Raw genomic sequence first — 22113 nt, forward strand, 5'->3', positions numbered from 1 at the left:
TATCCTTTTAGTATGAGATGAACTCTGAACTCTGGCAGGCCTAATGATCACAATAACAGAATGAAATTTCTAATATTCTCACATACACCCTACTTTCCTACTAGTGCTAGTGTAGAGAACCAATTACATTGGTCAAATGATCAAACTTGCCTTTAATAGCATAGGTACAAATAATGCACCAGTGAAGTCAGAATGAAGATATAAGAAACAGATATTACTCTTGTGAACAAAGAAATTTCCCTGATGTATCAAGTATGCAGTCCATTATCATGTGTGTAAATAGTAATTATTTTACTCCTGCTGATTATGTAGAGGTGGCAGTGTTATATAGGATAATGAACTCCTAAAACTAGCCTTAGCAGACTATTATTAATAGTCATTTTCCAGATTCTTGAACTAGTAACCTGCTGGGACAGAAATATGAAAAGCTGAGAATGATGTGCCAATACAATTCTAAATCTTTACATGTAATATATCAATTGTAATAATCTTTAACTGAAATAAGTTTGAACAAATCAAACTTCATTTATGGTCCTTATCTTCTAATATTGTTTAGCTAAGATGTCACAATATGGTGTGCAAAATTCCATCCTGCTGCAATTAAATCAGCAGTTCATCAGAAATTAATGTTAATAATGACCAATTACACAGAGGCCCTTAGCCAGCCTTAGCTAATCTTGAAAAACTATGCAGGATCAGACAGGAGATCATTAGGAAGTTTTATGATAGTAAGCTACAGAAGGATGTAGAAAAAATTGCAAAAGAAAGCAAACTACATTGGCATGTCCACAGTCACCAAGAGTCAACCTACATTCCAGGAGACTTTGTTTAGAGTAAAAGAAAGTTGGCCAAATTTGTACTTTGGGTTCTGTACCCCATCAAATGAATAGAATTAGTCACATGAATAGAATTGGGAAAATTGGACAGAGAGTTCTAACATGTTCTATAACACATTTGGCCACTAATATGTCAAACTGCACGAGCAAGAATGTTTCCTCTTCCTTCCCATTCTTATCAATAGCTTTCTGGTATAGTTATTATGGCTGTGCAGCAATTTCAATTTAGAGAGGAAATAAAATGCTGCAGAAGATGCCCAAGGAACCCATAGGATCTATTTGCAATTCCATACATCAAGCATGTGATTCCCCCCCCCCCCAGATGTCTTTTTCTTCATTTGCATGGAAGTTTAAGTCATCGAAACTAATTTAAGGCCACATGAAGTTCTCTAGGCCAGAGTTCTCTATCCTTTCCAGGATAGTGGCCTGGAGCAGAGGATGGGGAGGAGGGAAAGAGTCGATGGTTTTGTGGGAGCTGCAGGCCCATGCATATGCATGTGTGTGCATGCTCAAGCAGACATTACTCATGCAATTGGGGGCAAGTTTGCTCAGTTGGGATGAAGTTTTAGCTATTACAATATAAGTATGAATGACTAACAATCAGGTAGAAGAATTATTATTTTTCTTGTTTAAAAATCCACAGCCTTCTATCTGTATTTGTCTATTATCTAAAAATTCTGAACAAAATTTAACTTGGCAGTTACTCTATTTCTGATCACTTCAATCTCTGAAAGCAAATTCCAGAAGGATGCAATATAAATAGGAGTATATTTTTATTGCAAAGGTTTGTGTTAAACTGATGTTTAACAAAACAGAGATATTCTTTTATGTAAGGAACATATAGAATATACATGACACTGTTAGAAAATAATTGCTATCATTTATTTGATTAACAAATATTCTATATTTTTCTATATACTGTATTTGTTGATCTTTGCATAGTATTGATAGGGACAAGTTATGTGCAACATGTAACAAACGTTAGTTTTTGAAAGTATACTGAATGCTTATGTACCAGAGAAAAATTTCTTGTGTGTCTAACCACACTTGGTCAAATAAATAAAGTATAAGTATAAATTAATGCTATTTCATAATTAATTATATACTTTTGTGTAACCAAAGGATATTGCCTAATAAGTTACTGATTATCAAACATATAATATATTGCAGTTTTACAAAATTAATTAATATATTTCAGAATTTGATTTACATAATATTTGTCTACTTAAGTGGAATTGAGAATAATTAATTTGTTTTCAAATAAGTCTGAGCAATTTGCTTAAGGGCTCTTCTTTCATTTGTAGAAACCTACAAACCTCAGTTTATCATAGTCATGCAGGTGATTACATTCAAACATTTATATGAGAATGTGTAATGATTTAGCTCAGAGTACACATCAGTTGGAAAAGTGCATTAATTTTCTTAGATTAAAAACTGCAAATGATGCATGCAGTGCATCCTACAGTTCTAGAGATTTTGAGCAGAAATATTTGTTTGATTTTTTGCCTGCATACTTATCTACTTATGAAACCATCAATCAATAATCAAAACTAAATTAAAAACATATTGTCACATGTTAATATTTAACTATTCATTCCCTTCAAGGTAATTCAGTGTTAGTTAACATTAAAAAACAGTCACAAGTATTTAACATCTTAGTGCTTTTTTAAAACAGTCTATTGGCCATGTGAGCTATCAGTAAATATTTTCCATTATATCGAGTCTGTTGAGCGAAGTTTCAATATCTTTTCCATCTTATCCCATGTTTAACTCTTTCTCACTTCTTAAACAAATATTGACATATTTTGTAACTAAAAAGGCTTTTACCAGCAGACAAATTGGTACTGCTATCTTGCGCTAATATATCTGGAATGAAAAACTATGGTAGTATTATGCAAACTACGTTCTGATAATGTTGACTGAGACATTCCTTCCATCGTTACTTCAGCTTCATGCTCAGATGAAGATTGTCAGTCATGTGGCCCCTGTAGATTTAATGGCATACCCATGTCTCTCCTCCCCACCTCAATTCTCTTTCTTTTTCATTATGTGGCCAGGTAGATAACGATTAAATCAGACACCTTGCTGGGACCGGACTCTTAGAGTTTGTTCTGAACAAGCAAAGAGAAAAAACATCACTAAAGATCCTAGTAACCTATTCAAGGAGAAATAGCAAATCAGCTAACATTGACAATAAAGGGTTAGGTGAATTGCCCAAATGTTCATGATTGTACAACATACAAGTCAGTCAAACTTTGGTTGGCATGGAGTGTACAGAGCCATTGGATTATGCTTTGGACATCACAATAATTGAGTTGTGCATAACCAGATAACAGATACCATTGTAAGACCTTATAAACAATATTTATCAAAACCATAATTAAATATTTCAAGAAGATGCTAAAGCATTATATTATATACATGGGTACACTGCATTTACATATGTGTGCGCATGTGTATGTGTGTTTGGATATCTATGAAAATTAAGTTCTAGCCATAAGACATAAGTACATAAATAGTGCTGTTAAGCTTCTCAAGTAATGGTCAGTATTGTGAGATATTTATTTTTCTATTAGATCCCTTCTTTATTACTTGATAAGTAATTCAAAGTAGCAAATGTGCATAATACTATCCTACCCCCCAATTTTCCCCACAATAACCCTTTGAGGTGAGGTGAGGTGAGCTGAGAGAGAATCTGACTCAGGCTCACTCAGCTGGCTTTCATGTAGGACCTAATGTAGGACTAGAAGTTACAATCTCCAGGTTTCTAGTCCAGAACCTATATTGTACAGTATGTTATGTAATACATACAATATATATTAAAGTTTTGTAGAAAATGTCTTTCAGTAAAATTGCTGGGTTTAATAAATTCAGTTGTGCTCTTTCCTGGATCATACAGTCACTCATGCCCTGGTCATCCTTCAGTTGAATTACTACAATGCAGTATTCATGAGGGTACCCTTGAAGAGTATTCCTAAGCTACAACTGGTACAGAACATGGTGGCATGGAGAGTTTTGGAGGCCCCTTGAGTGGTATAGAGGATACCGCTGTTACATGAGTTGCACTAGCTGCCAGATTGGTTCCAGATCCACTTTTAAAGCCTTTAATGGCATGAAACCTGGGTATCTGAGGAGCCACCTTACCTCAATGGGACTAACTCATCCCATTCATTCTAGCCGAAAGTCTCTACTTTGGATCCCGTCAGCCAGAGAATTTCAGCTGATGGAGTCCAGAAGAGCCTATTCTAATGTGGCCCCCTAGAATATTCTCCTATTAAAGGTGAGATCAACTCCCACACACTCCTGGCATTCTGGAACATCCTAACAAATGTTCTAAAAACTGATAGGCCTGCTACATTGGGGACTGCTGACAGGGAAGAAATAATTCTCATCCCCAGGCTGCCCATCATCTTGGTTTTTATCTTTTTAACTTTTTAATATTTTTATTCTAATTTTACTTGTTTTTAAACAATTTTTATTATATTATAATTTTCCCAAAGTTTCTATATTAGTGGAATGGGTGTTAGTGAAATTAAACACACACACACACACACACACACACACACACACACAACACTTCTATCTGAATGAATTTAAAGTATTTAACTTCAGTGCACATACTACGTTTAGTTGATGTTAGTGCTTATTTGATACAGTATCTTCTACAAGAAAGGATCAAGCAAGAGATACAGTGGTAAAATATCAAGATCAGTACTGTGATTGTCAATTTTGATTTATATTATAGTAGATTGAATTTAGGAACTTATATGTTTCAAGGGGAAAAACCTGTGTTTATAAGACTACCAAACTGAGTTTTCTAGAGATGCACTCTTTATTATTAGACTTGAAATAGAATTAGCATACTTATATCATCCTTATAATAAAAATGCATAGAATTTCCAAGGAAGATTTCACAGGAAAAAAGGTTCTTGTTTCTTCAACTAAAAAGTGTAGGATTTGAAGTTTTGTAACATTTTTTCCCTACACTTCTACTTACAGTACATAGCAAATTGTTTAATTGGATCAAGCTAAATACACAGTGTCACTATGTTTGATACATTTGCTATTGTGAAACCTTTTTTTCCTTACGAATATCTGTTAAAAAGAAAAACATATTAGCCGTTTCAAAATAATAAATGTTTGAAAAAATGGTATTAGGCATTTCCATAAGAAGTACATTCTATATATAATAGAGAGAATAGACAATAATATTACCACTCTGGCCTATGGATATGGAAATTGGTCACTCAGATATGCTTAATTTTTTATTTTACAAATCACAATAATCCAGCTGATTTCTAACCTCATCCTACAGATTCCTCCTTTTGTATTTTTGTGTTTTTTTCTGAGTAGATACATTTTGTGCATTTTTTAAAGAATATCCAGTTGCAAACAATTTTCTAATATAATAAGAAAACAGGTATATTCTTTTCTAATATATGAACCAATGACCTCACTTTTACTTAACAAGCTGAATTTTTAAATTCCATCTGGCATTACTTTTCATTTCTGAAAAGCAAATTTAGGTGTAGAAATATGCTTGCTCTTTGTCTTAGGTTGGTTGGCAACCATATCCTAGTCTGTAATAGATATAATATGATGAAAATTTATGGACTTCATTCAGATATGGATATGGTTCAATCGCATATACAGTCTGAAGTCTCAGACTATTTATATTCTTAGAATCTTTGGATGTGGCTTTCCTCAAATACTTGTAATTTAGATTTCTTAAAATGTATGTATGCATATATTTATTTATTCATTCATTCATTTATAAATGTATGCTTTTGGGTACACAGAAAGTGTAATAAGTCATAGATGCATGCGCACATACACCCACATATACTTATCATGATCTGTATTTTTGAGTGAAAATTATAGGTAAAAGTTATTTATAAACTTGTCATCTCTTAGTATTGTTGATTTAATTTTACAGCTGATAATATTTAATGAATCTGATATAAAAAACAAAAAGTTTATAGTTAAAATGGATTTGTCCCATTAAGTAATATACAAGAGAAAAATGAACAGAACCGAAAGAAATTTTTCTTTTGGAAAATATTTGAAATAATATTTATGAAGGGAAGAAAATTGCCAATTTTATTTGGCACTAGTATTATTAAATATTTATTCGATGCCAACATGTCACCTGCAGTACAAAAGACATGACATGATCTTCTGACAGAGAGGTACATTTTTTAAAATAGGACAAAGATGAAAGAAGGTGATAAGACCTTTAAAGTGGAAAAGTGGAAAACCTCAGGCATGCTGTTCCAAACTTTTTTTTTTTTGAAGAAAGAGAAGATATAAATAAAATAAAGGAGGGAAAGCAAAGTTATTTATAGGAAAAACTGAGAAAAAAGTGACATTATTGTGATTCAGTGAATTATTTACATTTTATTTTTGAGGAGACAATTAAAAAAGGAGAGACCTCATTCGATGGGCTGAAATGTGAGCCTTTTCAAAGCATTGTTGGGAGATACAGTAGGAAAAACAAAGGCTAGAATGAGAGAAGGAAATGAAGGAATCTTTTCTATCCTAAGGCCATAATTACTTTTGGACATTCTGACACTCTGGAGTAAATTCATTCTGTTATCATAACTAAATATGTAGCTGATAACTTATTTACTTATTCCTATACTTTATGCAAAGTATAACTTCAGTGCAATATATGTATATTCTCACAATGAGAACTATAGCTATCTTAGACTGTTGATTGATTGTTTTGCATTCCATTGTGGTAGACACCAGGGGCTGCTGAAAAGAATGGAGACAAATGTCAACAAAGTCAATTACTGGTCTGCATCAAAATGATTTTAATCATTGGAAATGATGATCTCCTTATGATGTTTGTTTTAGTTAAACCAAGTGCCCAGTACAGTGTAGCTTATACTGTAGAGTGTCAGCTTACACCTGTTTTCGAATTGCACCACATCCAAAAAAAAATCATGAAATGAAGAAGCAGCAATACCCATTATATTGAACGATGGGAACTTTTGCACTGTAATATATTCATGTTTGGCTAAGAAAAACAGTTTTTTCATTTATAAATTAATGGTAATTTAATTAATATACAATGATTCATTCTTCAAGTAGTAACTAAATATTGTTTACATAAAGCTGTTGTTTTCAAAGAATATCTCAAAACTATAATGTGGTCTAAAGTATCGAGAATTGGAATGGGATTCAGGGATAATTTAAACTTTTGGAATAAATTACTTATTAAAAATATTTATTCTACATTGATTCAGGACTTAATTCTCTCATGCTTTTATTACTGGAATTTGAAATAGCTTAGTACTTGTCTAGATCACACTTTTTGTGTTATTTATTAATTTGGAGCTATTATAAACAGAAATATTCTTTTTCTAGCAATATAATTTTTTAATACTTCAGATTTCAGAAGTTGGATAACCATATTTTGGGCTTGGAAGATAAGCATAATTGGGCTATGACTAGCAATTGAATGGGCTTTCAAGGATTACAGGACAAATTAGATATGATTAGACTACCAATGGAAATTCATTTCCATATTGTTGACAAGAAGGTTAAATGGATTTATCTATCTATATCTATCTGTCTGTCTGTCTGTCTATCTATCTATCTATCTATCTATCTATCTATCCATCTATTTTAATTTATCTTAAATGACACTGGTCAACTTACAGTTAAAAACTAATTTAGTAGTAAAATAAATGAAACTGAGCAGAAAAGCCAGGCCCCATGTTAAAGATGATGATGAACACTTTAAATCACACCCAACTGGCAATGTATCCATTCTATCTCCCATGACTGTCCATGCCACTTTATTCTAAATCACCTGTAGGTTGTTCAAGGGCAGCCCTCTGTAGAATGTATTACAATTGTGTAGTGACTATGACATAAATGACTGCTTGAGAGGGTTTCTAATTCAAGAAGGGACATACCTGGCACAGTCATCCTATTCACAGCTTCTACATGCTCTTGATGGATATGAAAAACCAGGAGGACTGCAGACTGCATATAAATCTTGATGGGGAAGTACATCATTGTAAGTCAACAATAGAATATCTCCCGATCCAGAAGGCTCAAACAGACTGAGTCTTATTAGGACTGATACTGAGTCGGTTTTTCCCCATCCATCTCCACACAGCAAGTCAGGATTTAAATCACACACTTGGTCAGTCAGAGATCAAAATGTACAATTGATTATCATCTGCTTTTGATGATACCTGATCCCAATTTGGGGACTTCCATATAGATTAAAGGGAAAACATGATGAAATTTTGAATCTGATCTTTGGAGCATAAACTTGATCTTTCAAAAATGTTAATTTTGAACTTCCCCTGTGTCAACACTTATTGAAACCAACCCCAGAAAAAGAAGATGGTATGATGTGATGCTATTGAAATCCACTGAAATATTAAGGAAGGTAAGAAAGGGCAGACCACTTCCACCTCAACTCCACCATAGGCCATCAACAAGTGAAGCCAAATGCCATTCCTGGCCTGAGATCTGACTGAAATGGGTCCAAACAATCTGCTTCCTCCAGGGTCCTCTGGAATTGAAGTATGACCAGCTTATTAAAATTGAGCACAATTCACCTAATGATGACTTTGCTTAGCAAGAGAAGTTCCAATCACAATTGTGGTTGTAAATTGATGTCTGCCTCTAATTAGTAAAAGACATTTCAGACTGTTTATGAGAACTGGGCTATATGACAGAATAGTGAAGTTGTAAAATAGAATTAATAAAGAGGCTAAATAGAGAAAGCATTTTATATTTTTACACATTGGAAGAGATAAAAAATAGGTACAAAATTCAATCAGTTATCTATAACAAACACACTTTTATATATATATACACTTTTACATTATTTGTGTACATACATATACAGTTAAAATGATACACAAGTGTATCTATGTACCCCAAAATATAAATATTAACTTATAAGTGTGGACAGCAAATATCGGATCAGTTAATTCACTAAAGATTCAGTGTTGACTTTCTTTATAAATCTGTCTCAGCATGGGCAAGAAAGGTATTAAAGAAATGTATTTCTGTATATATTGAACTGCAATGAAATTCTGTAAGTTGGGGTCTGCTGGCATGTAATAACTTGATCTGCTTCATGCAGACAAAATATATTGAAAGTATGGACGAGTGAAGTTTATGCCCCAGGGAGAAGGCAAGATAATACATTGAAATTGTTCAGAGGTAGTTAGATGCCTAATGGACTAATATGTGAGCTATGTGAGGTCTAGGGTTTTGGTCTCATAAATTCTGGCTAGACTGATCTTGTAATTTCAAGGAAAAGTTAAAAGTATTAGCAGAGTCATCAGTGTTCAGGGTCCATGATGCTGCCTATTATTCGTGTAAAGTCTTAGGCAAAACAGTCAAAGAACATTCCTCAAATATATATAAATTTGTGGACATGTATATTTAGTTATATATAAATACATTTAGTAGAAAACAATCAGCTTTGCATTTTACAGCATGCTTTAGATTTCAAGATGTTGTGCTGCAACTCCTATTACCAAGTGTGGCTCACAAGTTAACTATGAATAATGAAAGTTTTAGATCAACCTCAGGAAAGCACCTAACTGGGAAAGCTGCTATGAGCAATGTCTGAAATCTTTAAAAAAATATTGTATGCATTGGTTTATTGTGTGTAAAGGAATTTGTCCCTGTATTCATGACAAAGAATTTTCTAAATAAAGGGTATGTGATAATAGCAGAAGTTGGAAAAAACCAAACAGCAGGGATTTAAAAAATGAAAGTTTATTTTGTTGCATGATAACACTAGCTTATTAACTGCTTTTTGACAAATAGAAGTGCTTTACAGCCATCACTGTGTTATATCCTATATTTGATGATAGGTACTGCTATTTCAAATATTCCTGCTTGGGCTCATTGTGTATATCAGATTAGAGTTTTCTATCTATTTTATACAGTCCCACAAATTGATATCCTTTCTTATGGTATGTTAATATAGTTGATAATTGATTTTTAATATGTCAAACTCGTCATAGGAAAAATTTCCAAGTGAATGTAAATTCCTAAAATATAGAAAATAGCCTGTAAATTTATGAGGTTTAGGGTCAATATTTTCAGGTCTGGATTTTTTTCTTTGTTTTTTCTTTCAAAAAACAAACAATAAATATCTCTGTTTCTTACATGACCTTTTGCACAACAATTTTTTTTCTATCCTGAGCTATTTTGGAATGATGCTCTAAAGAAACTTCCTTTTCCAGCCTTGCCTCTCCAACCAGTTTGGGCTTCTTGGCAAATATAAAAAAAAGAAGGCTTCCTCATTTTACTATTATAGAGGTATCTCTTTCTATAGAAAGTGAAAACCACATCTTATGTGAAGCCATATACTTGTATGGGCCATTTTTCTGTGCATAGACAAAAAATGCAAGTGGAACTAAACAATAGTTTGGTTTTTCAAGCTTGTGGACCTTAGTTGTCATGGCAGAGTGACTTACCATAGATCCATTGTGTAAGACTCACTGGAATTGGACCAGATATCTAGGAAGCAGTGAATGGGCAGCACAGTGCAGGAAGTTTATCATATCTTCTCAGAGCAAACATATGATTTCAATGGTATGAGTTTTCTTTTTCTTTTTACACTTTTCATACAATAATGTATGAAATGTTTTATGAAGAAATGATGCATATGTTTTCAATTATTTTGAAAATTGCAGATTTTTAGTCTGTAATTACAGGAAAAATATCCCAGAGTTAATTTAGATGATAGTTACATATTTAGCAAAGCAAATTTCATTTGGTAACTAAAAAAATCAGAATTCAGACTCATGTTCATTTTGGAGGTCTCCTATCTAAATATTTGTTGGGATTTGGGAAGCACATAAATTTAATAAATATATTTATACATGATCAGGGCATTGATACATGTGAATTATGTAGTTTGAAACTTTTAATAGGAACCAATTTTAAGCAATTTATTGCTAGTCATCATACAAATATTGGTCTGCAACTTATTAGGAGCACATATGTTATAAATACTTACATGCACATTGCTGGTTTCAATAATATCTTAATTTGTTCACTTTCCTTCCCAATTAAAATATGGAAAATAAATATATTGTAGAACAATACTTCTTCCACAGGTATTTGTATCAATCTTTTGGTTTACATTTAAAAGGCAGCTAAACGTTTCCATTTATTTGAGATATCAGAATTCCTGTGCATTTTGGTGTTCTACTTATTGAAAGGATAGGGCAGACTGGTCATACGGAGAGCAGGGCTTGTGAATATTTTCTAACCAAAACACAGCTGGCAGATCTAATTTTTGATTCTATAGTCTTGATCATGGGTCTTTAATGTACTGAATACAGGGGGAAGCATTTAGCAAGATTACAGGAAGCATCACAAAAGTTCAGTTCCAAATTCGATAAATTTAGTCTTGACATTGCTATGTTTCCAATCTCCTCTTTCTTAATTTTTATATGATTTATGGTACTTCTGAAAGTTGCCAGATTACTACTTCTAGAACAATGAGTAGTTGTATATAAAGTTATGCCATCCAAGTCTTCAGTCAAAGAGACCTTCTTTATGGCTGGAAGCATAGTTAAGTCTCAGTATTTATTCAGTATTTATTCAGAACCTCACTGTGAAGCCAATAAAAATAATAGGATTTATTAGTATGTGCCACTGAATTTCATGGGAGGAGGTTGGACTTGCTTAAATCTTGGCCCTTCTTTATTATTATTACAAGTTCTTTTAATGAAAGCAAAACTAAAGGAACATTTTATGGTACAATTTGAAAAAATGAACAAATTAGCACTTTCCATTGATAATGGATGCTGACAATAATTAAAAATATACTGTGAATTTTCAAAATATGTTTGGGACAATAATATCCCAAACACAACCTGATTGTTAGCTAAAATAATGAAACAATATACTTTGAATTCATAAATTTTTGAGTGCTTGGAACTGCAATATGGATTGAAACTACAATATACAATATTTGTTATAATATTTTAATTCTCAACTTAATATAGTAAAAGAATAAATTAAAGACAATTGATATTAAAGCAGAAGACGATAAAACAAGTACCATATCATAAAGTATTCTGAGATATCATAGAAGTAAATCACTTTTAAAAAGAGCAATAGGAATATAAGACCATGAAAGAATAAGAACAGATAAAAAATATATGGTATACAAATTCTTTCAGACCACACCTATAGGAATGTATAGAAAAAATCATTCTTTCAGCTAGTATGATTTGATGGTTTGATGTTTATGTTTTCTGAGTGCATCAACACTAACATTTTTACTATATTTAACCAAAAGGAAGATTATTTTTCTCCAATATATTTTATCTTAAAACTTGAAGAGTTGATTTTGATGGTAAATTCAAAGTTATCTTCCTTTTTGATAGTAAGTTTCTCTCACTATCACAACATAACTTTTGCTTATCTAGCCCATTCATATGTCCTATATTTGTATATTAAACAGTCCCATTCAAGTCAAAAATTGATTTCCCCCACAACTGAAAAACCAGTAGGCCAGGGATGGGGAAACTTTTATGGCTCACTCAGGAATTCTGGGAGTTGAAGTCCATAAGTGATAGAAGAGCCAAGTTTCCCTACCACTGATCTAGCCAAATACAATCAAAATGTTCTCCATTAAAATTCTTTTTCAGTGTTAAATAGAGCAGTGAATGCTGAATTTATTTTTTAGCATAGCCTTATTTTTCTATTATTTTCAAATAATTGTGTGAGGGCAAAATTGTCTAAAAAAATGATACTACATTGTTTTCAAGTCTGCTGACCCCAGTGGACAGCCACTATAGATTATGGAATGCAAACCAATAGGCTCCAACCAGAGTGAGTGCCACAAAAATTGTTAATGAATATAAATTAAGAGAAAAAGAAAACATGCACAGTGGTGCATTGGTATTCAATTGCTTTTAAATTCATTAAATTTGGTACTCAATGCAGTAGATGGACCCATTAAGGGTGGTTGGTAGCTACATCAGCTACCCAGTTTTTCTGGATCTTTAGGTTTGTGCCAAAGGTTGAAGTATGTGATATATTTTGTCACACTTTTATACTTTTTTAAATGGCAAGGAACCACATCACCTTAATGGTATATCGTATCAGTGACTTGGTTACAATTCAAACTGTTGACATTGCCAAAAACATTTTAAATGAGTCACCAGTTCTAGCATGTCATTGATAATTATTTCTGATGATGTTGGACTAAGGAGCTCATGTTGTTCTCTTTATCTTAATTATTACAGATACATATAAAAGCCTCAAAAGTTATAGTGACTGCATACAACTTGCAAAAGTAACTGTTTCTCAGCTCAAGATAGAGTATATGTACAAAGAAATGTGGACCGCAATATTACACCTCATCATTTCTTCTGTAGTGACACTACAGCAAATTCTCATAATGGTTTTCAAGCTACTAATTTTTCTCTGTCTATCCTCAAATACCTGAATATGTATTTAATACTGATTCTGTAATGCTGCACAAGCAACTTAGCATTTCTTAATGCTATAGTAAATAATATTTTCCATTTCATATACTTTATTCTGTACTACTGGCAGAAGTACTTTTCTGTTATCAGTCAATTCAATTTTTATTAAAATTGAAATAATTGTTAGTAGAAAAAGTAAATATGCATTAATTCACAAAGAAAACAAAAAAACCCATTTTATCTAATTATGTTGCTTACCATATTACATCCTAGAAAATACTTGTTTCCATAAAAATCTGCTGGGTTTCTTGTAATCCTTACATATATTGCCACATGCTTCATTTGTGGGAGGTCAGAAGGGATCCAAGCCCTATACCATTTATGAATGCCCTGTGAACATTTTAAAAAAAAGAATTATGTCCGTTATTTGACTAAAATTGGAGAAAATCAAAGAGTTGGGCTTGTGGAAATTATTAAAGGTCTCCGATATTTTTAACCAAACATTGAATATTATAGAGAAAAGGATTTGTTAATTGTTTCAGTGTGATGGTTGAAATGTTCATTTTAAAGACTTTCTTTTGCTGGTCAATTATTGAAATAAAAAAACTTGATGTCATTTGCCCTGAGAATTTGTGAATGTTATATTTATCTTAGGTAAAGTATCTGGGAAGTTTGAAGGGATTGCTGTTGCTTTGTCCAAAATAAAATTATAAGTGGATTTTAACTTTTCTATTATGGTTAAATAAACTTCATTTTAAATTTAAAGAAATTAAATAATAGTGACAAGTGAACATTTTCAATAAGTTTTGACTTATTCCAATATTGGTGACTCTCATTAAATAATTTTGCACACTGATATAGTAATTTAAATGTAGCATATGACATATTTGTGAGCATAGCAGTGCTTCTATATAAACAGGAGTTTTCCAAAAATATAAACCAAATTAGCTTTTTACAGGCTATGTTTAAATTTGATCATCTTGTTTGCTAACAAAGCAAATTATATAATGGATAATGATGATGATGATTAGATTTTTATCCCGCTTATTAAATAGATTTTGATTAAGTTGAAGTGATAAACATACCTAATACTCCTGTCCCCTATTTCCGCTGTGTTGAGCTGAGAGAGTGTCTCTGACCCAAAATCATCCAATCAGCTTTCTTGCCTGGGGGGAGGAGGAGGAGAGCTTGAACTCACAGTGTCCTTGTTTCTAAGACAGCACTCTAACCATATTGGCTCTTTTTTATTATGCACAACCATACAGGTTCAGTGTGATAGGCGCGTCAGTGTTAATTTATCTTACACCATTACTTAGTCTGATGATTTATATTTAGGTTTGTATTTTTCCTTTTCTAAGGAATTTAGGTCATTTCTTATGGTGTCTCTCTTCATTTTATCCCCCCAACAGATCGCTGTGAAATACATAAGGCTATGAAAGAATAACTGGTCCAAAGCCATTTCAGTAAATGTCCACATTTGACTTGGGTTTTCTTGGTCCAGTACAACTTAGCCATTACACCATCTTGACTTATAGGTTTTATAGAAGTCAGTAGAAATGCCATAAGGAGGGGAACAACAACAACGGTGTCCACAGCAGATGTGTCATTGTGATCTGAACCCTGCCCCTTTTGTATGTGAATCATTGTATCTTCCATTTTGCCTGTTTTGGCCTGTTCCTGCAAGTCCCACTGAATGGAACACAACAGGCCCTAACCTTTTTTCCCAGTTTCTCAAAATTCCACCCTCCCCCTCCAATATTGAACCATTGGAATTGTTAACAAGCTATCCAACAACTGCACTTGGTATCAAAAGAACAATTACATGTTAAGCATTTAGAGTTTTTTGTTAAAAGAAACATGTCAGAATATGAGTTACAGGTCAAGGTCTCATTGAAACAGGCAAGAAAAAGTGTGCTTAAAAGAAAAGAAAAAAGAAAATCCTGTCCCAAGGTTTCTAAGAAAATTGATATGTGGCCACCTCACCTATAATAACTATCAATAATAATAATAATAATAATAATAATAATAATAATAATAATAATAATAATAATAATAATAATAATAATAATAATAATAATATGCTTCAATCAATTAGGAATTCTTCTGCACATTACCACCCGCACCCCCCATATTTGAAGCAAAGCAGCTTATCAAGGGACTTAAATCCTGCCTTGAGGCTTCAAAATGAAGTAAAAATACAGCATAGCCTTATTGAGGTGATAGTAGTCCATCTGCATAAGTCCAAACAACCAAATTATAATTACTAGGATTTGCAAAGTATTTCAGGAAGCATTTTGCAAAGCTGGCTAGCAAAAGCATAGTAGCACTCATTGAAAGACTGAGATAATTGGATCCTCTAGAGCAGAGGTCTCCAACCTTGGCAATTTTAAGACTTGTGGACTTCAACTCCCAGAATTCTCTAGACCTCTGCTCTAGAGTCTAGAAATCTCGATGTTATTCCTTTAAGAACTTTTCTAGTTCATCTCCACATGTGTGTGCTTGCACAACCAAATTCCCTTTGCTGAACTTTTTTTGCTGCATGCAAACAAATAAAGCATTGAAACAGAATTAATAAGTTTTTTGGAGGATGTGGTTGCCTCAGTGCTTTATGGAGGATTGCTTTCTCTGTGAATCTTCAGATAAGACTTTGGAGCATTTACTATAACTGTAGAAGTTTAGAATATATCAAATTGTAGAAAAATGTAGGATCCAATTGTGTAACAGTCCTTGTAGAAAGGTGTCATTCTCTGAGTTGAGTGAAGTTGGTAGAGAAAATGGGCAGTGACAGATCTGCCATCTTTAGCTTCAGCTTGGTGCTTCACTGGTATCCTGCCATCAACTACTAGGGGAGGAGGGGGAGAGGAAGGCCATGGAACCTGAGAAAAGAATGTGGACTGCACCAAACATCTGAGTGGGTCCCAAAACACTGAGTGGTTCTAAGCAGCACACCATTGGTTGAAGACGAACCGGTCAAGGTAGAATGAAGAGGAAAGGTTTATAACCTTTTGCACAGGAACTTTAGTTCTAGCTTTTGCTTCAACCACTAATTCATAGTAAACAAACCTATCACTTCAGTCGAATGGAGTCAAGGCTCTTTCTTGCCTAGGGACCTAGCTGTGGCAAACCTGAAAGGCAGTGAATTAAGACAAAAAATGTGAAATTCTTCAACAGTGCATTGTATGTATGAAGAAAATGAATATATGGGGAAGTAGAAGAAAGAACAGTCAAGTACAGTATTAAGCACACAGCAGGACCCAGATATATATACTGTTATCTCCTGGTATTTTATTTAGTATGTTTTGCATGAATAGTCTTTTGCTATAGAAAGATTTCTGGTATTTGATGGTGAGAAATCTTTTAATCGAAATCAGGAATTTGGAAATTCTGACACAAGAATTTCCTGACAACCTAAACAATATCTACAATTACAGTAACACCCTGAGGGTAGAGAGATTACATACAATTTAGTGGCTGATTTGAAAAAAAAAATTCTTCTAGCAAGAGAATGGGAAGAACACACAAACTTACACTTTGCTAACTTGCCAAGATGCTGTGCTTTGTCAGGGATAAAGAAGGTTGTTTTGCTGCTTTATGCAATTTAACATTGTGCTCTTCCCATATCTAACTGCATGAAGGTCAGCATAAAACACCTTTTCAGCAAAATCCAAATGCTTGCAAGCTTAGAAGTAAATTCTATAAGCAGGGCCATCATATCTCAACTGCAGAAATCTGTTGATGGCAACAAAGATACAGAAAGTTTTAGCAGCTTTGATGTGGTAGATTTCCATTATTTTAACACAATTTACTCATAGCTTCCCTCTTTTTCCGAAAGACTGGAAAGTTCTGGATTAGTGATTCTTGACTGGGATTGGATTGAGTGATGAGAGTTGACTTGATTGAAGCATTGCTTTGACCTTGCTTTGGATGATAGAGGAGAAAGGGGTAGCTGTCTTTGATCTATCTCCAGATGTATCAGAGTGTGGTGCTCAGATGGCCTAGTGCAAGCTAGCCATGGTCCTGGGGGATTGATTGATTGGTTTATTCTACTTGTATTAGTTTTTACAAATAACTCAAAGTATTAAACATATCCAATGGACCTATTAGCAACACACCAGATTCTGGTGGTTCAGTAATATATGTAGTAGGTAGGAACAGTGGAGGTGAAGGATGGGGTGATTGTGTTGGTAGGATTTGCTGAGTGCTGAAATCAGAAGGTCCCCTCTCTGGCATAATACTTCTCAAATTTTACATAGGTTTGTCCTTCAGTCTTATCTTCTGGGACAAATCTATCGGGATGTTCTAACCCATCACTGATGTTTGAATTACTTACCAACTACATGATGCTCCTTAGCCTGTCCTCCTGACCCTTTTTTTCTGAATAATCTATTTTTTTCAGATTAGTATTTTATAGCTATTTCAAGCAACAGCAGTTTTCAAGTGCTATCAAGCAATCATCACTGCTTGGAAAAATGATGCAAGTAAAATTCAAGAAGTTGAGGCTGGGGAAAAGAAATGAACGGGGAGAATAATGACATAAGTATGAGATGTAGTGCATGCTGACAATATGAACACAGCACATTCACATGCAGCATTGTCAGAAGTGCATTGAACATCAGCTACATTTGCGGTAAATACTGAGTGAACAATACTTTACAGACAAAAGGGCTGCATAGATCCTGTCTTGCATGCAAATTTCCAAACTGCCTCCATGAAAGTCCTCCTGTGCAGAGATTGTGAAAGCAAAAACCTCTTCACAAGAAATTGGCAAAACTGAGCTAACTACAGTATTTGAAAAATGTTGGCATATAGCCAAGGATGCGAAGACAGAGTAGAGATCACAGAGATTACTATCAGTAATTCATCCTGTACAATGTGATTTAATGAAAGGATGCCATCCTTCTGATAATACCAGATATTTTAGTCATACATTCAGAGAAATATGAAATGGCTGTCATGACTTTGTTGGATGTGGAAAAAGCATTTGATATGGCACTAATTAAATTTTGGAATAGCTTACACAAAAATGGATTTCCATAAAATTTTATTTCTTGAATCAAAATTTATTATTCTAGGCCTTCTGCTCAAATACGTACTAATGGATTATTTCCTTCCCCCATCAAGATGTATCATGAAACCTGTCAAAGATGCTTTTAATTTTGTATTGGGACCTTTTGCTTATCTTATTAGACAATTATGTGATATTCAAGATATACAGGTGGCAGGAATTGAACATGTTGCTATTGTATATAGATGATACTTGGGGCTTTTAAAAGATTTTTTTTTTTTGCCTTGATTTGGAAGTATTGTACAACAGCAGGATATATTCTATACAGTGCTTTGGAAGAAATCTACATTTTGCCTACAGCTAATACACTTTCTGTGAAAATATCTCAAATGAGTTTTATCTTTTCCTCAAATTCTGTTAAATATTTGAGGATAATTACTCTTAGAAAAATATTCTTATTGGTAAATTTGAATATTTCAAAGAGATTACTAAAGATTAATGGTGATACTAATAGAAAATGCCAATGGAATTATGGAGAAGATTAAATGTGAAATGAATGTTAGTTTAAGATTGATAGATATTTTAAGAAGGGTATCTAATGATAATTCTGCCTAGATATTTTAAAGTGATCAATTAATTTCATCACCCTGGTTCACAATTGTGGAATTGTGTTGTGGGATTCTTGCCTTTGTATGAGAGCCCCTCTGCCCTTCCTCTGGGTAAAAGTTATTTAAAAGGCCAAGGGATGGGAAGTGAGTTCCCAAATAGTCAATGAAAGAGGCTTGGCAGAAGTCCTATGTAGGTAATAAACTGTTGAGTGGAAGGTAATATACTGGGATTCCTCATAGCTCTAAGAGCAATGGTGCTCAAGAATCCCATTCATCATTCCTGGGGTGATAGGTTTGAAGTGTGGGGATCCCCTCTCTTGGGAACTGAGGCAGATAGGTTGGGAGGGCTTGGGGTGCTTCTAAGTATCTCACTGTTGATAAGTATGGAGGGCTAGGGGATGGGCTACTCTTAAGGAACACAATTTCTGCCAATTTCATATTTCAATTCCCTGAGCTCACTCCCAATTCCTGGCCAGTAGACCCTAGGAAGCCCTGGCTTTTAGTTGCTGCTGCTAAATGGCATAGTAAGTCAGCCTGTAATAAGGTGTCTGTCATTTGTGATTTGACCACAGATAACAGAGCTAATCTGGCATATATTACAGAGATCTTGCTAGATCCAGAAGGGAAACAGCCCCATTTGGAAATATGGCAAGTGGATTTTATGCGTGGCTAAGGTTTTAGGATAGGGGGAAAGTATTGACTGTTGTTAACGAGTACCTAACAACTTTCAAATGCTATGCTCCACAGGTTACCAAATGTGAGACTTTTTTTGTTTAAGTTGCTTTCTACAGTTAAGTTGCTTTGTACGGTTCAGCTGGGACTGTTTTCTACATAATCACCCTCCCTGCTATGCAAACCTCTCCCTGCCTGAGTTCCTTGATTCTATATCTAGGTTTCTTCAGTTGAAATTCCCTGGCTTGTGCTCCTGAGAGGTATAATCTCCTATATTGTTGTAGCATCTACCTCTTGGAACATCATGGCCCTTGACCCTAAACTTGTTGTTTCTTTAGGAAGTTGTTGAAGATGTGCTTTTGTCATTTGGCCTGAGGATATGGTAGTTCTTAGTTAGAGCTGGCAAAGTGTCTTTATGGTTTGTGAAGTTGATTATGTTCTGCTGCAAATTATTTTTAGAGCTTTAATTGTTTTTTATTGTTATGTGTCTGGCTTTCATTTGTATTGTAAGCCCTTCAGAATTGCTTACATGAGATGGGGAACATATCGATTGAACGAACAATTAATGATTTGTTTTGTAAACATTTATGGGATGATCAATCTTCAAGACTTCTCCTTTGAAAATTATGATTTTCTTATGAAAATGGATACTTGAAAAAGACTGCTTTGATAAACTTTCAGCCTTGCCCTGGGAAGTTGTGGGAGCACCATCACTTGAGACTTGCAAGAAGAGATTGGACTGCCATTTGTCAGAAATGGTATAGGGTCTCCCGCTTGGGCATGGGGATGGACTAGATGACCTACAAGGTCCCTTCCAACTCTGATTATCTGTTATCTGTTATCTTGACAGTATAAAGCAATATTTCACACTGTTTTAAAATGTGTGAGTTTCAACTCCCAGAATTCCCCAGTAAGTATGCTAGGGTGAGTGAAGTTGAGAGAGATTGGAATAAAAAAAAATGGAATGATCCAATTTTCTTTTAAAAAGCATTCTTTATACATTCTTTATAAATGTAACTGTTTTATTTTTATTATTATATTTAATTTAGTTTTGATTTAAGTGTTTTTTTTTGTTCTGTTATCTATGTTCTGATTCATTTTGCTTGCATTTACATATTTTCTTGTTTATAGTTGTATATTAAATATCAATAGAAATATTTTCATTTCTATTTAATGACTGAAGAGGTACACTTGAACTGATTGAATATACTTGATAAAAGCTCAAATAATTTACAAATTAAATATATGTAGTTAGATGTAAATAAATATCTCTAAATTTACTGAAAATTCCTGCTAGATAAATGCATAAGACTGGTCATTATTATCTTAATGAATTATGCATTATTTTATTTCATCTTTCCTACTCTGAGTATGTGTTTATGTTTGCTTGTATGTGTGTATTATTATGATGCATTTATCCATAAATTCCGTCCCTACACTCTGGACCTCAGGAGATTATCTATTTAAATCTAATGTATATCTGAAAAAAATGCTAAATAGAGGGAATGCAATAGTGGCAAACCTCCTTTCTGCTCAATTCCTAAGGACACTATAGTAGACACAGACCTCTGTGGTAGAATGATCTTTTGGAAATAAGGCTTCTAATTTTTGTTAGTACTTAATAAAACAAATTTCATTTTAACCTTAGCATATATTTGGAAGCAACCTTAGGCCAACCTACTACTGTGTATGGGAATACAAACTGAGTCATCTAGATCTCCGCTTCCATACATCTGGAAAGGGGAGCCATATTTCTGTAGATAAATGATCTATTGTCAAATTCTTCTTCTTATTATTAGGAAATCCAGCTGACATTGTTTTCCTGTAACTTAAATCCACTGCTGATTACCCAGCTCTCTGAGGCCTTTTTCTCTATAACCTTCTTTCAAATATTTGAAAGAACGCTATCCCTGGCATTCTCTTCTTAGGAGTCTTATAATAAGACCTACACATGCAATATGGCATAAAACTTTTGCATGGGAATAGCATTACAATCCATAACAACTTGGCTGAATCGAGTAAATTTGAGCCAGATTTATGAAAATTGGACTTGGGATACAGCCGAATTGCCAAGTCTTACCATGGCTGAAATATTTTTGTGGTTAATATGTTGAAGAAGAAATTGTTGGTAGGAGTAAACTTTCATGTAAGCAATACTTAAGATCATGCCAAAATTAGTGAGAGTTTGGCAGCATTATATAAGCAGCAAATCATCCAGTCACAAAATGTAAACCTGCCTAGGGCAGTTTCAGCATGTGCCCAACTTTCTAAAAATATTTCAAAGCTTTTGATTCAAGGAAGAGTCAGTTCTATATGCTTTTTCTCTATTCTGAATTGGCCAATCCTTGTCAGGGATGATTGTGTATCATATAACTGGGACAGGCACAGCATCCATAGATTATTGGATGCAAAATTGCTGGATAAATTGATTATTTGTGGATTAGGACAGGGGTCACCAACCTTTTGGACCTCAGGAACCACCAAACTCATACTTTTAAATCCCGAGGCCACTAATATGATTTTTTAAAAAAAGATAATATATTTAGTATAAA

General features: G+C 33.7%; 1 protein-coding gene and 1 long non-coding RNA gene across 12 annotated transcripts in view; one reads left to right on the forward strand and one right to left on the reverse strand.

Moving 5' to 3' along the window:
- MEIS2 (Meis homeobox 2) overlaps positions 1-22113 on the forward strand; it is a 223847-nt gene that overhangs the window by 100821 nt on the left and 100913 nt on the right. The gene's annotated exons all lie outside the window — the stretch shown is intronic.
- LOC148133409 (uncharacterized) lies at positions 1607-17009 on the reverse strand. The gene is made up of 3 exons (XR_015746759.1): positions 16927-17009; positions 13535-13666; positions 1607-2947 (listed from the first exon to the last, which is right to left on the reverse strand). It is a non-coding gene; the product is annotated as an uncharacterized LOC148133409 (long non-coding RNA).

Source organism: Notechis scutatus, chromosome 1 (genome assembly GCF_049901735.1).
Source record: "Notechis scutatus isolate UNSWTSFEM ecotype Mainland chromosome 1, rNotScu1.2, whole genome shotgun sequence".
Taxonomy (NCBI): domain Eukaryota; kingdom Metazoa; phylum Chordata; class Lepidosauria; order Squamata; family Elapidae; genus Notechis; species Notechis scutatus.